Raw genomic sequence first — 20,330 nt, forward strand, 5'->3', positions numbered from 1 at the left:
TAAATCAGCTCGCATGTCCTCTGGGATCCTCCCTGCCCCTGGAGGTGCAGTAAGGCTGGTTCAGACAGACGCCCGTACTCCTCCTGCCGTGGAGATCAGGCACAAGGCTTCGAGACGCCCCAGAGGCGGCACGCTGAGGCTCCTGGGCCGTGGGCTCTAGCTTTGGCACCTACTGCCTTCCTCTCGCCCCACACCGACTCGGGTGGAAAGCTGAGCCTCAGCTCGTTTTTCCACGTGACCATCTGGCGGCCTGAAGCATCTGCTTGTGGGGCAGATCTACTGGGAGATATGGGGTGGGGGCGAAGGCGGGATTTGCATCACCACGGTGCAGACAGCTTCACGCGGAGAGGCCCATGTTTCTGTCCTCAAGGTGCCCTCCTGGCCGCTCCACCACCGGATGCTTCGCTCTCGCCCTGCGCGCCGGCAGCCACAGCTCTGGGCCGTCTTGCTGCCCTGGCCCCCTTCTCTGATTCTCTCTCTTCCCTTTTCCATTTCGAACAACGCCCATTGCCTTCTTCTTCATCCCCTGCAGAACAGGAGGGGCCTTGCCCCGGTGTCTTGTCTGTGGTACATGCCACGAGCCTTCAGACCTCACCACCCACTCTTTTTTTTTTTCTTTTAAAGATTTTATTTATCTATTTGAGAGGTAGAGTTACAGACAGACAGAGAGGTCCTCCATCTGTTGGTTCACTCCCCAAATGGCTACAACAGCTAGAGCTGTGCCAATCTGAAGCCAGGAGCCAGAAGCTTCTTTTGGGTCTCCCACATGGATGCAGGGTCCTAAGCACTAGGGCCATCTTCTAGTGCTTTCCCAGGCCACAGCAGAGAGCTGGATCAGAAGTAGAGCAGCCGGGACTCGAACCGGCGCCCATATGGGATGCCGGCACTGCAGGCGGAGGCTTAGCCCACGCCGGCCGCACCACCCACTCTTTACAGCACCTCTCCAGACACAGGCCATGTCCTACCTAACCTGTGGGGAGCAAAGCTTCCCCCCATGACCTGTGTAGAGAGAGCTGTAAGGGATCCTGAGATCCCAGGTCACGTCAATCATCGGCTCAAGGTCATTGGCGAGGAAGCTGGAAGTCCGGCTCTCGCTCTGGATCTGTCGCTCAGGCAACTCCGTGATGACGCAGGACAGTGAAGCTGCGACACAGGCAAGCGAGGCTCTGCGGGAAGACCACGGGGTCCACACAGACGACACCTGTAGGTATTCCATTCTCACGGGCACAGCAAAGGCTCGGGCGGGCTGACAGCCAGGATTCCGGGCCAGCTTCTCCCACTCACAGGCCGCTTGGCTGTGAGTTATCTTCCGCTCAGGCCTCAATGTAGCCACTCTGCAGAAGGGGCTTGGGGAAAGGCACTTGGACTTCGGGGGTTACGACAGCAGCTTGGGGCACACCCGCATCCTGTAACACAGTGGCCAAGTTCAAGTCCTGGCTGCTTTGCCGACTGCAGCTTCTTGCTCATGAGCACAGGGGGACAGCGGGGTTGACTCGAGTGGTTGAGTTCCTGGCACCCACAGGGGAGACACAGGTGGAATTCCTTGCTCCCAGCTTCGGCCTGGCTCAGCCCCGGCTGTTGCGGATATTTTGGGAGTGAACCAGCGGATGTGAGCTCTCTGCCTCACAAATTAAAAAAAAAAAAGTTTACCAAAGAAAGGTAGACAGCTCTGCCTTTGGCAGGGTCCTGACATTGTGTAGAAATGTCCCAGAGGCCGGCGCTGCGGCTCACTAGGCTAATCCTCCGCCTAGCGGCGCCGGCACACCAGGTTCTAGTCCTGGTCGGGGCACCAGATTCTGTCCCGGTTGCCCCTCTTCCAGGCCAGCTCTCTGCTGTGGCCAGGGAGTGCAGTGGAGGATGGCCCACGTGCTTGGATCCCTGCACCCGCATGGGAGACCAGGATAAGCACCTGGCTCCTGCCTTCGGATCAGCGCAGTGCGCCGGCCGCAGTGGCCATTGCGGGGTGAACCAACGGCAAAAGGAAGACCTTTCTCTGTCTCTCTCTGTAAATGTCCCAGAGGCCTCAAGGGGTGGCTCTGGGGACTGCAGGTGTGCAGGGGCCGAGGGGGCGTTCGGGCTTTTCCCACCCCCATCACTGGGTGCTGCTCTGTTCTGCTTGTGTCCGTGCTAATCACGGGCACTCCGTAGCCACGGCTCTGTGCCCTAGGAGCCTTCAAGGCTGGGACAAGGCGAGTGCTCCCTGCGGGGCTCAGGTGGCCGTGCCTTCCATGTGGCCACTGTCAGCAAGTGGGGCCCTGCGCCGTGAGGCCCTGCAGCAGCTGGCCGGGTGGGCGGTCCGCCCGCTGGAGGCTGCTCTGGGGACTTTCTGAGTGTTGGTAAGTGTGGCCCAGGCCCCCAGGTTTCCATTTCCTCTGCCCAATTCTCTTTTTCAAGAAGCGTGTGTCAGCCTGTGCTTCGGCAGCACTGCACCTGCTCCAAGTTCTGCGGGTCCAAAGCAGGGCGAGGGCTGGGCTGAGGCGGGCACCCCAGGTTTCCACTGTGGGCGGTGCCACAGAGGGGACAACAAGCCTTTGCCACTGCAGCCGTCCACTGACGTCCTGTGGCCTCACACCACAAGCAAGTGGAACTTCCGAGGCTGCCCAGCGCTTTTTCGGCCGTGGTCTGATTGGACTAAGGAGGGAGACAGAGTAGGGGCCTCGGCCATGCCATGCACGGGGGGCCCTGTGATGCTTAACCAGGGCTTTGGATTGGAGCGCCGTGTTCCGCGTGCTCCACTCTGCCACCTCCCGCCCCCAGCCTCTGCCCTCAGCCCCCGACCCTGTTTCGTATTTCTCCATCTTCGAGGGGAGAAATCACAGAACCCTGTGGTTCTGTGGGATTTTGGAGAGAGAAAGGTACTGATAGTTGGAGGTAGTCAGAGATGGCTTCCTGGAAGAGGTGTGCCACCTTGAACTTTGCTAGGGGAGGATTGTGAAGGGGTGAGAAGGATAAGCAGAGGCCAGGGCATGGTCAAGTCCTCTGGATAGGTGGCCAGGTGTATGGGAGCGTGGGTATGTGTGTACATGCGTGCAGGTGCATACTTGTGTGTTTGTGCCCACACTTCTGTGTGTGTGCACATGTATGTGGTAGGGGGTGAGCCTGTGAACAGGATGGTGTCAGGGGAGGAAGGAGACATGCAGGAGGCCGGAAGAGCCTGCCCGTGGCCCTCCTGCCCTGGCCTGCTTGAGTCGTTTGGACCTGCCTCTGCAGGGAGACAGAGGAGCAGCTGTCACGACTGGGTCTGGTCTCCCCACGGATCAGAACCCCTCTGCGGCTGGTCCCTAGTGAGCAGAGTGTGAGGTGGTGGTGGCCGCGGTGGCCATGGAAACGCCCGTCTTTGTGTTTTTGGCTGCAGTGACTGCAAAGACGCCCACTCTCGGGGGGAAGCAACAATCCCAAAGCAGGACATCCCCACTCACGACACTTGTCACAGGAGACAGCTCTTCACCCGGTGAAAAATCCCCATCTTCAAACGGACATGAGCAGAGATACCCTCGTTCAACAAAACTTGCTTTCAGACTTCTCCGCAGAGCTTGTAGCCAATGTAAGATTTCACACAGCAGGAAAACGCAACACCCTAACGACCGAGAATAGGGCGAAGGCTATGGTTAGCTCTGGGTTCTCTAATCACACACCTGGAGGACTCGGAGATGCTATAGGAAACTCCAGAGATTTGTAACCGAGCATGGTATAAAGTGGCAGAATGAAAGGTAGCCCTAGGGGCCGCCGCTGTTGTGTAGTGGGTAAAGCCGCCGGCAGTGCCAGCATCCCATATGGACCCCTGTTCGAGTCCAGGCTGCTCCACTTCCGATCCAGCTCTCTGCTATGGCCTGGGAAAGCAGTAGAAAGATGGTTCAAGTGCTTGGGCCCCTGCACCACTGTGCCCACGTGGGAGACCTGGAAGAAGCTCCTGGCACCTGGCTTCGGATCGGCACAGCTCTTGGCCATTGTGGGCATCTGGGGAGTGAACCAGCAGATGGAAGACCTCTCTCTCAGGCGTGCCTGGCTCCCCGGGTGCCCCACACTCACAGTGAGCAAGCAGGGATGGACTCTGTTCAGGCTGATTTCCCTGTGAATGGTCCCTGGGCACAGTGCTGGTGACCCCGAGGGCACCTCCAGGAGTCCATGGAAAGTGGAACAAAAAGCTAAGTCTACCGGGGTGCAAAATTTTGGAAATTGTGCAAATGAAGGGTCTTCCAAAAGACCCCGGGAAAACTGTGGATGGATTTCCGAAGGTCTGGCAACAAATAAACAAATGAGCTTCTCTTTACTTCTCTTTTAGTTTTTCCATTTCCATGAAGCTTTCGAGGTGCTGTCTTCTATTCTCTGGAACACACCGGATAAGTGCATCAAAATCAGGACGCGTCTTCTGCACCCACGCTCACCACTTTAGAGATGAAAGCAAACAAAAATGTAATCTCCCTCTGAGCGACTGAGTCTCGGTGAGAAGGGCGCGGGACTTTCACAGAGAAATCCGCGGGGCCTTAGAGGCACAGAGCGCGCTCCGGGGTGGGAAGGGGAACAGTGAGAGGTGCTAGTGTTTCCTAAATTAATACATAGGCCCGGCCCACAAAAACCTAATCAATGGAAACTTTTGGTCATTTGACAAAAAACAACTCTACAATGAATCTGCTAGAATAACAAGCTAAAAATAGCTAAGAAATTTTAGAAAGAACAAACATCGATTTGAACGCTCCTGCCCCGACAAAGCCTGCTGCTTACTGGCTGAAGAACCAGCCAGTGCTGGTGGCCAATACCCTAAACCATCCTTGGTCTGGGGACAGAAGAACCCGAGATGAAGAGAAACCCACAGGTTCACGGGGAGAGTTGCACTCCCAAGGGCTGCTGGGTGACTTTGGATCGAGTAAGCTCCTGATAAGCTACAGCGTTAAAGGTAGGAACCCCAGAGCCAGAGATGAGAACTCCGGGTATCCAGATGACCCTACGGGGGTGACATCTCTCTGAGCTTAAAAGCAGCGGAAGAAAAATGCCAAGGGAAACTGTCAGTGACGGGGCCTACACAGAGCTTTTCAAAGCCTATTTAAGAGAAGAGAGACTTGAAAAACAGACAGATGTCAACTCGGGAAAACTATTCACGGAACCGAAGATTCGTGGCCTTCATAAATAAAGAGCTCTCACTGAGCCTGTAGAGCGAGACGATCATCCCAGCGGAAAGACTGGCCGGGAGCAAGACATCTGCATGGCTGACACGCAAGAAAAGGTCGAATTTTTCTTTGAACCCCAGAAAGACAAAATAAAGCCCTAAGGTTCCATTTTCACTTGCCCAGATGTTCAGATTGCTGGTGACAATGATGATGTGAGTGAGTGACCACACAATGAAACCGAAACATAAATTAACGCAACCTCTCTGGACAAACTTCAAGTTTTCATATTTATTTTTTCAAAAACCTTTGATTTCTTGGAAAAGCAGAATGATGGAGAGAGTGGAGAGACAGAGAGATAAAGACAGAGCTCCACCCACTGGTTCACTCCCCAGATGCCTGCAATAGCAGGGCTGGGCCAGACAGAAGTTAGGAGCCTGGAACTCCATCCAGGTCTCCCACGTGGGTGTCGGGGCCCAGGCATTTGGGCCATCTTCTGCTGCCTTCCCGGGCACATTAACATGGAGCTGGATGGGAAGTGGAGCAGCCAGGACTCCCACTGGCACTGTTGTGGGAGCTTATAGGCTGCAGCTTAACCCACTGCCATGAGGCCAGCCCCATTTCTAGTATTCTTTGAATCAATAGTTCTACTTCTGGGAATCCATCCTTTGAAAACTCTGGGGGCTGGCGCCATGGCACAGTAGGCTAATCCTTCATCTGCGGTGCTGGCATCCCATATGGGCACCAGTTCTAGTCCCACTGCTCCTCTTCCAATCCAGCTCTCTGCAATGGCCTGGGAAAGCAGTAGAAGATGGCCCAAGTCCTTGGGCCCCTGCATCCACGTGGGAGACCCGGAAGAAGCTCCTGGCTCCTGGCTTCGGATCAGCACAGCTCCAGCCATTGTGGCCAGTTGGGGAGTGAACCAGCAGATGGAAGACCTCTCTCTCTCTCTCTCTCTCTCTCTCTCTCTCTCTGCTTCTCCTCCTCTCTCTGTGTAACTGACTTTCAAATAAATAAATCAATCTTTAAATAAAGAAAAAAAAAGAAAGAGGGACTGATGGGCAGGGCTTATCCGCTAGGCCTCCCGGGGGGCTGGCTTGAGATAAGGTCTCCGGGACTCCCCTTGCTGGCCTTGGGGCCACCAGGGCTAGAAGGAGAGGGGTAGAGGTGAAGGTGGCGCAGGAGGGGAGAGGCTGGTGGAGGCGGGGCTTGCAGCTCCGGTGGTGTGCACGCTGCACAGGCCGGGAGGGGCTGCCGGTTCCACCTGCATTCTATCATGGGAGCCCCACGTTAGTCCTGGGAAGCTTGGGGTGTTTCAGAGCGGGAGGAAAGTGTGCCCTGAGGTCACAAAGCTTTTAAGTGGAGGAGCTGGGATTTGAACCTAGATCTGTCTGATTCCCCAGTTCCTTGACCTTGAAGCTATCCACTACAAATGGCTCTCACCCTAGGTCGAGTGGGAAGAATCCACTTTTGCTGTGTGTACATCTTGGGAGGGGTCCAGACTCTGCCCCTAAATCATAGCCTGGGCATGTGCGCTGTGCTGGGAACGGCCCATGGCATGGGCGCTGTGACTGATCCCCACCATCTATCATGCCTGCACAGCATCTGACACCAGGGCTGGAGTGCAATGGTGTTCTGATCTACGAGGGGCGTTCATCATCCCCGGGCTGGCACCTTGACGTATTCCCTTAGCTTGCTAAGGAGAGACGCTTAATGGATTTCCGTAATGCATCACCCAGTGCAGACGGGTGGCAGGCTTTGCTGTGCGTGTCTCTGTGTTCCTGGTCTCCTAGGAATCCATGTATTTGTGGGTGCCTCCTGAAGGAGCGTGAGAGAGGGAGGCAGACACGGGGAAGTGGAGAGAGGACGAGAAGAGAGAGGCAGAAAGACAGATGGAAAAGGAAAGAGAAAGATGGGGAGCAGAAAGAGAAGTGAGAAAGGGAGGACAGAAAAGAGATGGGAGGAGGGAGGAAGGTGAAGGCGATAGAGGGCACAGAGGATGAAGAGGAGAACCAGGGGGAGGGGGCGAGGAATGGAGGCCAAGGTGAGGCCTGGGAAGAAGACCAGGGTGCGGGGGAGGCCGTGCAGGCACCAGCTCTGGCCCTAGGTGCAGGTGTCTTTGGGGCACACAGGGGTTGGGGGTGCTTTTTATTGGGCCTTGCTCCCCAGGGGGCTGGAGGGGTGTGGGGCCAGGACCGGACTGTTTTCCTAATGCAGAAAGCAGAGGGAGCTCCCGGGTCAGGCCAGGGTGGTTCTCCATGGGGGCAGCGGCCAAGGTCACCACGAGACCTTGTGCACAGGACATTTTGTTCAGATTCCATCAGATCAGGGGGCACCCCGGGGGCTCCCCGGGCTTTCTCATGTCAGTGCCGCAGGGCCTCGCGTCACGTGGTTATCTCGTCTCGTTCTTCTCTCCATGGGCCCCATGCTCGGGGTGCTCAGTTGGGTGGGCAACTTTACCTCTAGAGCCTCTGACCCAAGCCCCCTTGCTGCACTTGCCTGGACTTGGAAAGCCCAAAGGGAGTCAGGAAGCTGAGCCGGCCACAGGGCTGGTGGGAGGCCACAGCAGTGACGCTGCTGGCTGCTGCTCCTGGCCCAGGAGCGCTTATCGCTGGGGACCAGGACAAGAGAGGTAGTCAGGAAGGCCCAAAGAGAACATTGCAGAAGAAAAACAGGATTCAATGGGTTCAAGAACAGGCCTGCAAATGGGGGTGCAGGCTGGGACCCCACTTCTAGCTGGATCCTGGTCCCTGCAGCTAAGGGGGCGCTACCAGGCCCCCAAAGCCGCCAGGGCTCCATGCCTTGCCTTGGCGTTCAGGGCCCTTGATCCACTGGCTGCAACATTCCATCCTGCTTTGCCTGGATCAGCCCTGCCTGGTGCGAATGCCTTGGGCCAGATATCCACTCTCCCTGGCCCCACCCCCACCCCCAGCTGAGACTCCAAGCTCTCTGCGGGCAGGGCCAAGAGTAGTTTGTGTGGAATCTGGAAGGGGAGAGGCACCAAGAGGAAGTGGGGAGCAGAGGCCTCGTGTGAGCCTTGGTACATGTACAGGCAACGTACAGGCCAAATGCGTAGACTGACTTTGGGGTCATCGCAGGAAATGACAGCAGAGTGAGCCCAGGCGCCCCTTGCTCAGTGTCCCCAGTGGTGACACCTTGCGGAGCTGCAGAGCAGAGTAGGGCAGGACAGGATATCAACAGGGTCACAGGGGATCACTCAGCTCGCCCACACCCCCTTCACCTTCTGAACCCCTGACAGCTCCAGTCTGTTCCCCATTTGCATAATCCCGTTATTTCAAGAATGTTACATAAATGGAACCTTAAGTGAGCTTCTGAATTTGGCTTTTTTTTTTTAAATATTTATTTATTTGAAAGTCAGAATTACAGACACAAACACACACACACACACACACACACACACACACGGGTGGGGGGAGAGATCTTCTATCCGCTGTTTCACTCCCCAAATGACCACAACGTCCAGGGCTGGGCCAGGCCAAAGCTAGGAGTCTGGAATTCCATCCAACTCTCCCACATGAGTGCAGGGACCCTTGTATTCGGACCATCCTCCACCACTTTCCAGGTGCATTATCAGGGAGCTGGATCGGAAGTGGAGCAGCCAGGACTTGAACCGGCGCTCCTATGGGATGCTGCCTGTGCCACAACACCAGCCCCTTTAAAAATCTTTGATTTCTTTCATCAGTGTTGTATAATTTTCAGAGTACAATTTCTTAATGTGTTTCACTATATTTACACCCTAAAGCTCACTTTTTAAAAAGCAATTGTAAGTGATGTACTTTTTAATTTTGGTGCCCATGTGTTTAATTTTGGTATATAGAAATACAACTAATGTTTGAATGTTTATCAAGATTGCGTCTATCACTTGTTTAGTTCCAGGAGGTTTTTTTGGGCTTATTTTTGGTTCTTTTGTTCCATTCTTGAGGTTTTTATATATAGATAATCATGTTACAGAGTATAGGGACAGATTTTGTTCCTGGTTTGTATGCTTCTTTTAAAAAAATTTATTTAATTATTTGAAAGGCAGAGTTACAGAGAAGCAGAGACAGAGAGAGAGAGAGAGAGAGAGAGAGAGAGAGAGAGAAAGAGAGAGAGGTCTTCCCTCTGCTGGTTCACTCCCCAGTTGGCTGCAACAGCTGAAGCTGCGCCGATCCAAAGCCAAGAGCTTGGAGCTTCTTCCAGGTCTCCCATGTGGGTGCAGAGGCCTAAGGACTTGGGCCATCCTCCACTGCTTTCCCAGGCCATAGCAGAATGCTGGATTGGAAGTGGAACAGCCAGGACTTGAACCAACTCCCATATGGGATGCCAGCACTGCAGGCAGTGGTTTTACCCGGTATACCACAGTGCCAATCCCAGTCTATATGCTTTTTAATCCATTTTCTTGTCTCATTGCCTTACTAAGATTTCTAGCACAATATTGAACAGGAGTGAGGAGTAGACAGGGTTGCCTGTTCTTTGTCTTAGAGGTAAAGTATTCAGTCTTTCACCAGCAAGTATGATGTTAGCTCAAGGCATTTTGTAGATGCTATTTATCAAGTTGAGGAAATCACCCCTCTATTCTTACTTTCTGTGACTTTTCATTATGAATTGCTGATGAATTTGGTCAAATGCCTTTTAGCATCAATTAATAACATCATGCAATTTTTCTTATTTCATCTGCTAATTGGTTTATTTTGTTGATTAATTTTCAATTATTGCACTTGTATGCATCTCTGGAATAAACCTGTTTACAATTCTTTTACATGTTGCTGCTTTATATAAGGGTTTTGCATCCCTATCCAGGAGGGATAACTGCCTGTATCTGTCTTCTTTTGGGATTCAAGTAATGGGAGCTTCAGAAGAGAGTCAGAAGTGTTCCCTTCTTGTCTGTTTTCTGTAAGAGAGTATGTAGAATTGGTGTCAATTCTTGAAACATTGCGTGGACTTCACCTATGAAATCGTCTGGGCCTGAAGAGTTTCTTTTTGGGAATTAAGTTATGAATTTGGTTTTCTAAAATCATTACAGGTTACAGTTACAGTGACTACTCAAGTTACCTTATTTTAGGTGAATTGTGGTGATCTGTGTTACCAAGAGGTGGGCACATTTCATCTAGGTTGCTAGGTTCATCTGTGTAGACCTGTAGTCTTTCCTTATGTTTACCCATCTGCAATGTCTGTAGTGATATCTCCTTTTTTACTTCCTATATTGGTAATTTTTAGCCATTTTTCTTTGTGTATTTTGCTAGAAATTAGCCAATTTTATTGACCCTCTTGAAGAACCAGCTCTTTGAGTTTCTTTACTGTTTTCTATTTTTGATTTCACAGTTTTGCTCTAGTATTTGCTATTTCTTCCCTCTACATGCTCTGAGTTTACTCCGCTCTTTTTGAGGCCTTTGAGGTGGAAGCTCAGACCCAGATTCATGACTTCCTCTTTTTTATTGCTATGAATTTGCCCCTCGGCCTGGCTTTAGCTGTGTCCCACAGATTCATGTCATTCTGTATTTTCAATTTTATCGCATCCTTAAAACTTCCCTGGAGATTCCTCCTTGACCTAATGTATGTTTTTAATTTATAGAGATTTTCTAGTTATTTTTCTTTACTGATTTCTAGTTTGTTGCATTCTGATTGGAGCATACACTCTGGACAATTTCACTTATTTTAAGTTTGAGGGTTGTTTTATGGCCCAGGCTATGGTTCATGTTGCTATGTTCCACAGGCCCTTGAAAGTAACGTGTATTTACCTACCATTCAATACATGTTGATACATCACCTGTTGGTGATAAATTCTTCTATGCCCTTAGTTTCCTGTCTACTCATTTTATGAACTGTTGATGGAGAATTATCTAGCTCTTCAGTTATGAATTTTGCCATCTCTTCTTTCAGTCCTATGCATTTTTGTTTCACATCTCCATCACTTGTACTTGGTGGATTCACATTTAAGATTGCTATGTCTTCTTGGTAGATTGATCTTTTATCATTATATAATGTCCCTCTTCATCTCTGAACACTTGATTTACTCCAAAGTGTACTTTATCTGATAATTAATGTGACCATTCCTGCTTTCCTTTGATTGCCATTTGTATAACACACCTAGACCTATTTTGTTTTTCTCACTTTCACTTGGCCTATATCATTATTTTTGAAGTGGGTATGTGGAAGTAGCATTTAGTTGAGCCATGCCTTTTAACCTTCTCACCAGTCTCTGTCTTTTAATTGCTGTATTTGGACCATTTACATTTAATTTGACTATTGATAAGTCTACATTTGAATTTGTCATTTTGTCTTCTTGCCTCTGCTTTTCTTTCCCTGCCTTCCAGAGAGATAACTGAACACTTCTTACAATTCCATTTTGGTTTATCCATGGTATTTTTGAGCGTATCTCTTTGTATAGCATTTTAATGACTGTTCTAGGTATTGCATTATATACACATAATTGTTTACAGTCACTGGTACCATCATGCCTACAGATCCTGGGGAAGTGTAGAAACCTTAACTTGCTTTTTGTCTCTACCCTCCTTTATTCTTAATGATCTTAACCACTTTGTCAATATGCATTTAAACCACATCAATGTTAAAATGGTTGCTCAGCCACATAAGGAAAATATTGTGCTTAGTATGCTCTTAGTTTCCCTTCTGTCTGGGGACGTTTCTTTGGTTATTGTTTTCGGGTAGGTGTTTTGTAAACAGATTCTCTGCGTTTCCCATCTGTGAATATCCTCCCTTCTGAAGTATGTTTTTGCAGAGTACAGGGTTCTAGGCTGACAACTCTTTTCCATCCGTGCTTGAAAATGTGGTGCCACTTCTTCTGGCCTCCAAGGACTCCGACAAAAAAACACTGTCATTTAGTTTTTCCCCTGTAGGTAAGATGGTATTTTTTCTTGGTTGCTTTTGAGACTTTGTCTTTAGTTGCCAGGAATCTTGGTGTGGGGTTCATTGGCTTTATCTTCTCTGGGGTCACTAACATTTGGGAAAATTTTCAGGGGCTATTTTTTCCTAATATTTAGCCAGTACTGCTCTGTTTTACTTCTCCTTTTTGGGCTCCAAAGATGTGAAACTAGGCTTTTTAAATACTTCCACAGGTCTCTGAAGATGTGTTCTTTTTTTTTTTTTTAAGTTTATGTTCTCTTTGTTTTTCAGATTGGGTTATTTCTGGTATTCAGCTACCGAGCCCACTCACTTTTTCCCAGTGTTGTATTTTGTAGTTGTAAAATTTCCATTTGTTTCTTGCTCTTGTCATCTATGTCTTTGCTGCAGCTTTCTATTTTTTCGTTTGGGTCAAGCATGTTCAGAATTGCCATTTGAGTCTCTGTCGGGGTGGGCATGGTAGCCTCGGGGTTCAGACATCAGTGAGGATACTTGTATCCCATGTTCGAGGGCCTCGGTTTGGTTCCCGGCTCCAGCTCCGATTCCAGCCCCCTACTAACACAGATCCCGGAAGGCAGAAGGCGACGGTGCACATAGCTGGGCTCTGCCATCCACGTGGGAGACCTGGCTTCAGTTCCCAGCTGGGGGCTTTGGCTCTCCAGCTGCTGAGAGCACCTGGAACCCGACCCAGGAGATGTGAGTGCTCGCTCTCTCGCTCTCTGCCTCTGAAAGAACAAACAGTCTTTGTGAGAGAATTGTTGCATTGCGTCCTATGCGTATTAGCATCTATTGGCTGTCTTTCTCTCATCCAGTCTGAGAGCTTCCTTCCTGCTAGGCTGAGTGATTTTTTTTTTTTTTTAATTACAGCTTAGATCTTTTCCCATGATATTAGAGACTCGGGTGTAGCTGGGTGCTTCGGATACAGCTCCAGCTGGGGGTGGGGCGGGGGAGCACTGCTTTATTACTGCGAGGGGAGGCAGAAGTCCGGGTCCTTGGCACCCCCTGCCAAGGAAGACCCCTGTAGCAGGCCCTACTGAAACCCACCTGTGGGTGACCTTGCTGCTGCTGGTGAGCGGTGGTCACAGTCCCGCCTCCTACCAGGCCTCTTCCAAGGTCACTGTTGCGAGGAGGGGGACGGAGCACCTCACTCCTTCCTGCTGAGTGGGAGGGACTTTGGGCTCCCCTTGGAGCGAAGGTGGGGCTGCAGTACTTCCTGGTAGGATGTGGCTGGGCTAAGGCAGTAGTGGTTGAAGTTTGTTTGTTTGTTTTATAGATTTATTTATTTATTATTTATTTGAAGGCAGAGTTACAGAGAGGCAGAGGTCTTCCATCTGCTGGTTCACTCCCCAGTTGGCTGCAACGGCTGGAGCTGAGCCAATCCGAAGCCAGAAGCTTCTTCCATGTCTCCCATGCAGGTGCAGGGGCCCAAGCACTTGGGCCATCTCCCACTGCTTTCCCAGGCTATAGCAGAGAGCTGGATAGGAAGTGGAGCAGCCAGGACTCGAACAGGCACCCATATGGGATGCTGGCACTGCAGGTGGCGGCTTTGACCTGATATGCCACAGTGCTGGCCCCTGAAGTGTCATCAGTCTTGCTAGGCTGCCCCTTTCCTGGTCCTTTCTGGAGAGCTGGCTTTGCAGGGCACATTCTCATCCTTATCCGTTGGAGCTTCTACCTGGCTGGCGGCTTCAGCCCAGGCCGGGGACTTACAGAGCTCAACTTTCATCAGTGCCTGATTCCCTGTGTCCTGGGGTCTCCAGTGCACCTGCCCATTCTCAGAGCCTTCTCGTGTTTGTTTGACACATAACGTCCAGGGATTTGGGTCGGTCTTAGCAGGAGGAGTAAGGGGAAGTGCATCCATTCCACTGTTGTGATGCAAACAGAGATTTGGCCCCTATGTGTAAGCTGCTGAGCCTTCAACAAATATTACAGAGCGAAGCCCAAACTTTTAGGCAGAAAAAAAAGCTGCTCCAGTAGAAGTGAGAATGAAGACTGCAGGCCTGACCCCTCCAGGAACCTCCTGGAAGTGCTAAGAGCCCACAGAGAAGGCAGCTTGAAATTGTCTTTCTTCTCTTTCAACCTGAGGCACATCCGTGGGGAGCAGGTGCATGTGGGGTGGGGGGAGACGTGCTCAGGATGTGGGGTGTGGGTGGGCCTGGGGCATGCAGGAGCTGCCTGCCTGTTCCCCATGAGTGCCATGGCGGGCAGGCGTCAAGGTCTCCGGGTACCTGCTGCCTTCTGCTACCTCACTTCCACACTCCCGAGCCAGTGTGGTACAGTGTGCAGTCACCTGTCCACGAACCGCTTTTCCGCCAGTGCTGGGCTCGTGCTGTGTGTGTCTGGGGGTGACCGAAATCAGAATCGCAGCACCCTCACCCGGCCCATCAGAGCTGTGTGTGCCACGATGGTGGTGAGCGGTCAGTCTCCATGGCACTGTTCCCTGAGCGTCCATCTCATCATCACCTCCACCTCCTCTGAGCCGCTGCTGCCACCCACAGCACCCCTGGGGTGGCCAGCCTGCTGGGCGAGTAGTCCCATAGCCTGCCTCTGTGGTCACGCTGGCTGGGAGCCATCAGCCGGGGGACTCCCACATTGTTGTTGTTGTTTGTTTTGTTGTACCTGGAAAGTGGCTTTTTTGGACTCTCTGATTGAAGACAAGTTCTTGGGCCCTCTGGGGCTGTCGTCTTGTCTTGGGCCACAGCTCCTGCCTCCCTGCTGGGGCTTTTCTATACCTTCTGAGGGCCTCACAGGGACACTGGGCAACCAGGATCCTTCACTGCCCCAGGAGAGTGGGCAGGTGCTGGGGCGGAGGACCCGCCAGCTTCACCCAGCCTAGGGGACACGCAGGATGCATGGCCAGCCCCAGATGGGTGGGCCAGGCCTTGCTATTCGTCCAGGAAGCAGGGAGCAGATAGAATCCCGGGTCTTGCCAGCATCCTGCTCAGCCCGTTATCCCGAGGAGCGGCGTCCGCCATGGACTGGGGGCTATGGGGCAGACTGTGCTGCGGGAGGTGACGTCAGGGGACCTGCGTGTCCTGTCACTGTGACACAGACACAGACTGCAGTAAGGAGACAGCCTTTACGTGGCCCCAGGAGGAGGAAAGGGACCATGGCAAGAGGGAAAGTGTTCTGCAGGTGCAAGGAGGAGAGCGCGAGGCTGGACCGAGTGAGGTGTGGGAGGGGAGGGGAGCATGCGTGACAGCGGGACAGTGGGAGCACAGGATGTCCTGCCAGGGGCCAGCTGTTCCCAGGAGGGCTGCTGAACGAGGGGTGAAATCCAGGGGCAAAGGGGAGACACCTGCCCCGAGCAAATTGTGCTGGTCCGCAGTGGGGACCAAAGCGCCGGGCCAATCAATCACGGAAGAGGCCCAGGAGGGCCTGGAGGGCCTGAGCCTGGCAGCTCTGAGTCCTGGAGACGTCACACAGGGAAGCGCGGTGACAGAGGGCTGGGGCGCTGGGAAAATCCGGGGAGTCTGTCCCACCGGGCTTTGAGCTGCACCTGCCGGTGTTTCTCCTTGGAGGCTGCTCTCTGCCAGGAAGAGGTGCCCTGGGTGTGCTAGGGCGGGGGCTGGGCCGGGGGTGGCCTCCCAGGCAGTACCGGGCTGCTGGGCTGCTGGGCGCGCCTCAGAGCTCAGCTCCCCTCCTGAGCCCCTCCCCCCAGCTCCTGGCATCCCCCGTTCCCCGCCTGCCTGCCACACAGCTGTTTTGCCAACATCCCTGCCTGATTATCTTTCAAGTGGCTTCCTGGAGCAGATGTTCCCAGTTCCTTCCCGCGTGGAAAACAAACAGGCGCCGTGCTGGCACGCGCTCCGCCAGGGGACAGCCCCCGGCTGCCGGCCTCCGGGGCTGGGGGCTCCGGGCAGCCGCTCCGCACTGCTCTCTGCCTGGGGCTTGGCTCCAGAAACCTGACGGGGCACTCCTCAGGTCTTTCCAGGTGTGTGTGGGTGGGGGGGCCCTTGAGGGGGAGGTGGGCCCTCTGTGGTCCCCGGCCTCTCAGGTTCATGGAAAGTTTCAAAAAGCTTCAACATCTTAGCCACTGGGATGCTGAAAGACCCCCACCCCACCCCCGCCGCCCCGGGTTCGGTGGTGTGCCGGATGATGTGTGCCATGCCCGGAAGGCTCTCTCGCCTTTCCTCTCCAACCCGCCATTACCAAAACTTGCGCCATTAGCAACCGACGCCTTCCTTGGAGGCAGAGCCAGACACGGCCCAGGAACCGGACAGAGCTGACTGCTGGGGGAGGGGGGAGAGTGGAGCTGCATGGGCAGCAGGTGGGGCGCAGGGACGGCCTCAGCAGGTGGCAGGGCTATCTGAGGAGGCCGGGCTGGGTGCGGCAGGCAGGGAAAGGGAGGCAGCCTGGGATGTGCAGAGAAGCGCCCGCCTTCAAGCACGGCCGCAGGAGGAAGGCTGACCCCAACCTCCCATTGGACCGGGACCACCAGCGGGCATGTGGCCCATTCTGGGAGCCCCAGCCGCTCTCCAGCTTTGGTGGGGGTGTCACCCTGTGCCCTGCTCAGCGCTGCCTTCCCGGCCTGGATGCCCCTCCCCCAGCACTGCGTGCTCCGCAGCGCGCCCCCCCCCCCCCCCCCCCCGTCACCTGGTCCTGGCGGCCGCTTCCCTTCCGGCCTCCGGCGCCCTCTCCTTGGTGTCCTTCCGGTTCTCCGGCTACTCCTTTCCTGTCCTAATGTCGGTTTCTCCTCCCTGATCTGCACAACGCCCACCTCTCAAGGATGGGGCCTCTGCCCCTCTCTGTCCCCGCAGACGCGGGCTGAACACGCAGCATCCCAGCCGCATCCCCAGAGACCCTGGGGGTCTGGGGGCCCAGAACTGCGCATGTCTGACAAGCACCCGCGGGTTCCGGTGCACGGCGCCCTTGGAGCACTCTTTGAGGAGGCTGCACACTGCACCGATGCGCCTACGACCTCGTGCAATCCCACTGGGGATGACCCCCCAGTGATGGCTCCAGCTCGCACCCTCCTCAGAGGTCAGGGCTGGCGTCTCCAAATGCATTCGACTTCCCCATTTGGACGCCATCCAAGCATGTGCACCTTTGCATCTTCAGTGGCAAATGGATCCTCCCCCACCCCAAACCCTCTCTCCACAGCCCCAGCTCAGCAAATGGAAACCCCTGCCCCCAGCAGCTTCTTCAGAGCCCCTTTCTGCCACACCCGAGCCCAGAGCACTGGCTAGGCCACAGGAGCTGACGGATGGGCTCAAGGGTGCACAGGGTGGCTGAGAGGTTTCCAACAGGGGCCATCCCATGGTTCAGAGATGGCTGTTGGATACCACTGGGCCTACTGACATCACGATGTCGGGAGAGACAGTGTGGCCCTCCTGAGCCTCAGTTTCTGTATCTGTGAAATGGGATAGTATTCCCTACCTTGAGTTTTGGGAGAATAAAGAGCTGAGAGACGTGAGAGGAGGGGTGGCCAGTGCCTGCCCATTGTAGGTGTACAATGTCTTCCTTCTCCTATCACTGGAGTCCACCCTGATTGTACCAGATTAGCTCAGGGCCTCAGTTTCCCCAACTGTGGCGTGTGCACAGTGTGAAGTACCTGAGAGGCACCAGGAACGGTGGTTGCTGTGAGCCTGCAGGGACAACATGCTCAATCAGGGTTTGTTGATTGAATGATGAGTTGTAGCTCCCTCAGACCCACCAAAATAACACCTAGCACAGGGCTGGGCACGCAGACAATGGCTCATAAACACGGATTTTTATTATGTGGGAGGTGAGTAGTGCCCTTTCCGGGGGAGGCCAGACAGGAGGCTGCTGGCGCCGAGCCGAAGGGAGTTGCACCAGGCCTCCAAACAGATTCAGGATCAGGGAATTCGGAGACAACGGAGCAGCCTGCCAGAAAGAATTTATCTCGGAAGTGGAGCTTGGGGAATAGCACTAATATTTTCGGAAATTGAAACTCCAACCATGAAATTGCCTATCATTTATCATACATGGCCTCTCAAAGGGGAAACAGAAAAGCATTTAGTCTTACTGCTTTTTAAACACATGATTGCTGAGTACGGCCGTCCAGGCTGCGGGTTTCAGAGACGACGTGTCTGAGGGTCCAGCCGGTGACTCCCTTCAGCCCTGTGCAGGGCTGCTCTTTGCGGGCTCTGCTGCGCCTGCACCCTGAGCCGCGCACAGGAACGCCGGGCGGCCGGGGATCCTGCCAGTTCCGACATGCACAGATGCACCCAGATGCCTTGTCTTTCTCCCCCAGCCCCTTCCTGACGCCTACCAGCCACGTCACTGCTCCAGTCTCCTCTCTGGATAGGGCTCTATCGATGGGGCTCGCATCTGTGTCCACACTGGTGGTCAGCAAGTTTCTCTCCCTCCCATACCTGGTGGGGACTCCAGGCCTCCACCTACCACCGGCCCCTGGGCCTCTCCACCTTCTTGTCTCCCTGCCCGTCCCCATCCTCAAGCTCTCTGGCCTGACAGAGGGCATTCCTCTGCACAGGGCTCCGAGGCTGGGGTCTGTGGGTAGCATTCCATGGCCGTGTACCAGCTGTTGTCACTATTGATTATGGAGCCTGGTCCCGAATACCCATGTGGGGGGCTTTGTGGAACAGCGTGTGGACTGGTGTCCATGTGATGGCGAGCGGAGATGGGGTGGGCACGGGCCAGAACCCTTTCAAGCTACCCTTCTGTCCCTAATGATCTCATTAGGAAGACGAAGAAGACTGTTAAATATGTATTTTTGGGCAAAAAAGAACCTGAGTTTGCAGGAGACTGCTTTATCCAAGGCCGCAGAGCTGGACGTGACGACCCGGAGGTGCTCACCCAGGACTGCTGGCGTCCACACCATGCTCTTCCCTGAGACACGCACGTACTCCCAGGTCCCCAGCCCCCGCGCTGGGCAGGAAGTCACAATACCCCAGGACAGCGGCTCAGGGAACCCTTCTCACAGCTGCCGCCTGCACCCGGCCTTGCACGGACCCTGGAGAAGTGGGGTTCAGGAAGCAGCTCTCGGGCTGCTGCACTCTCACCCCAGTCTTCATCCACCATCTCTGCACGGTGACAATGGATCTCCACTTCTAACCAGGCCTTTCTACACATCTCAGGGCAAATCACTCCCTGCTGCCTGGACACCTCTCCCGGGAAGCCCTACGGGCATCATTAAGTGACCCTTTGGGGGCAGTTCCAGTCCCATCCTGGAAACCTTTGCAGCCCGTCCTCATTAGCTTCGCCCACATACAAGGTCTTTGCCAAGGTTTTTGCTGATTCGCTCTCACATCTTGCTGTGCAAATGGCTATGGAATGAGTGTGTGTGTGTGTGTGTGTCTACAAGACACCTGCTGGTGTCCTGCCTTGTCCTCTACACTGCCCAACGCTAATGCCTGCTGCGTTCAGTCCTGGCTGGGGGTGGGGCGGGGTAGACGTGGAGGGCTCTGGGAACAGTGGTGTTTTTCCTTTGAGCATCAGGACTCAGAACCTTCTCTTCCTATCTTGGTTACTAGAAGGCACAGTGCAGCAAAGTCCTTAGTCCTGGTAACTGGATTAGCCCACTTGGTCATTGGTGTTTTTTATTCTTTTTTTTTAAAAGATGTATTTATTTATTTTAAAAGAGGAGAGAGAGAGAGTGCTTCCATCCATTGGTTCACTCCCCAAATGGTTGCAATGGCCAGAGCTGAGCCAGGAGCTTCATCCAGGTTTCCTACATGGGTGCAGGGGCCCAGACACTTGGGCCATCTTTCACTGCTTTCCCGGGTGCATTAGCAGGGAGCTGGACAGGAAATGGGACAGCCGGGAAACAAAATGGTGTCCATGTGGGATGCCGGCATTGCTGGTGTTGGCTTTATCGGCTATGCCACAATGCAGGCTCCATCCATGACTGTCTTCTTAAAAGATTTTACTTATTTATTTGAAAGGCAGAGTGACAGAGAAGGAGAGGACGGGAAGGGGCGGGGAGAGCTAGAGATAGAGAGAGATGCTCCCGAGGATGGGGTGCAGCGCTGAAGTTGGAAGGGGGGAGGGGGAGAGAGAGAGATGAGACATACAGACAGACGTGCCCAAATGCCCCTGAGGGATGCAGTGGGCAGGGCTGAAGCTGGAAGTCGGGAACCCAGCCCTGGTCTCCCACAGGGGTGGCAGGAACCTGCTAACCCGCCGCCTGAGCGCACATGAGCGGCCGTGGAGCTGGGACTCGAACCCAGGTCCTGAACGGACTGTAGGCCTCCCAGGCCGAGTCCTCGCGGCAGCGCCCAACGCGCGCCCCCATTCGCCAGGGGAGTGGCATTCCATGTGCTCATGGTGTCCGGGACCGCCACCGCCATCATTCTCCAGAACTTTCTCCCCACCCACTACACACCAGCTCTCTGGCCCCCTTCCCTCGCCACGCCCGGCGGCCGCCATCCGGCGTCGCTCTAG

At 53.9% G+C, this 20,330-nt stretch overlaps 1 long non-coding RNA gene across 2 annotated transcripts in view; it reads left to right on the forward strand.

The window, feature by feature from the left end:
• Positions 1-8,966, forward strand: part of LOC108175770 (uncharacterized) — a 105,414-nt gene extending 96,448 nt beyond the window's left edge. For both annotated transcript variants that reach the window (XR_016218298.1, XR_011380950.2), the window contains exon 4: positions 4,283-8,966. This is a non-coding gene — a long non-coding RNA (uncharacterized LOC108175770). The remainder of the gene's footprint in view (positions 1-4,282) is intronic.
• Positions 8,967-20,330: the final 11,364 nt, after the last annotated feature.

This window comes from Oryctolagus cuniculus, chromosome 12 (genome assembly GCF_051225735.1).
Source record: "Oryctolagus cuniculus isolate XC-2025 breed Fujian yellow rabbit chromosome 12, ASM5122573v1, whole genome shotgun sequence".
In the NCBI taxonomy this organism is placed as follows: domain Eukaryota; kingdom Metazoa; phylum Chordata; class Mammalia; order Lagomorpha; family Leporidae; genus Oryctolagus; species Oryctolagus cuniculus.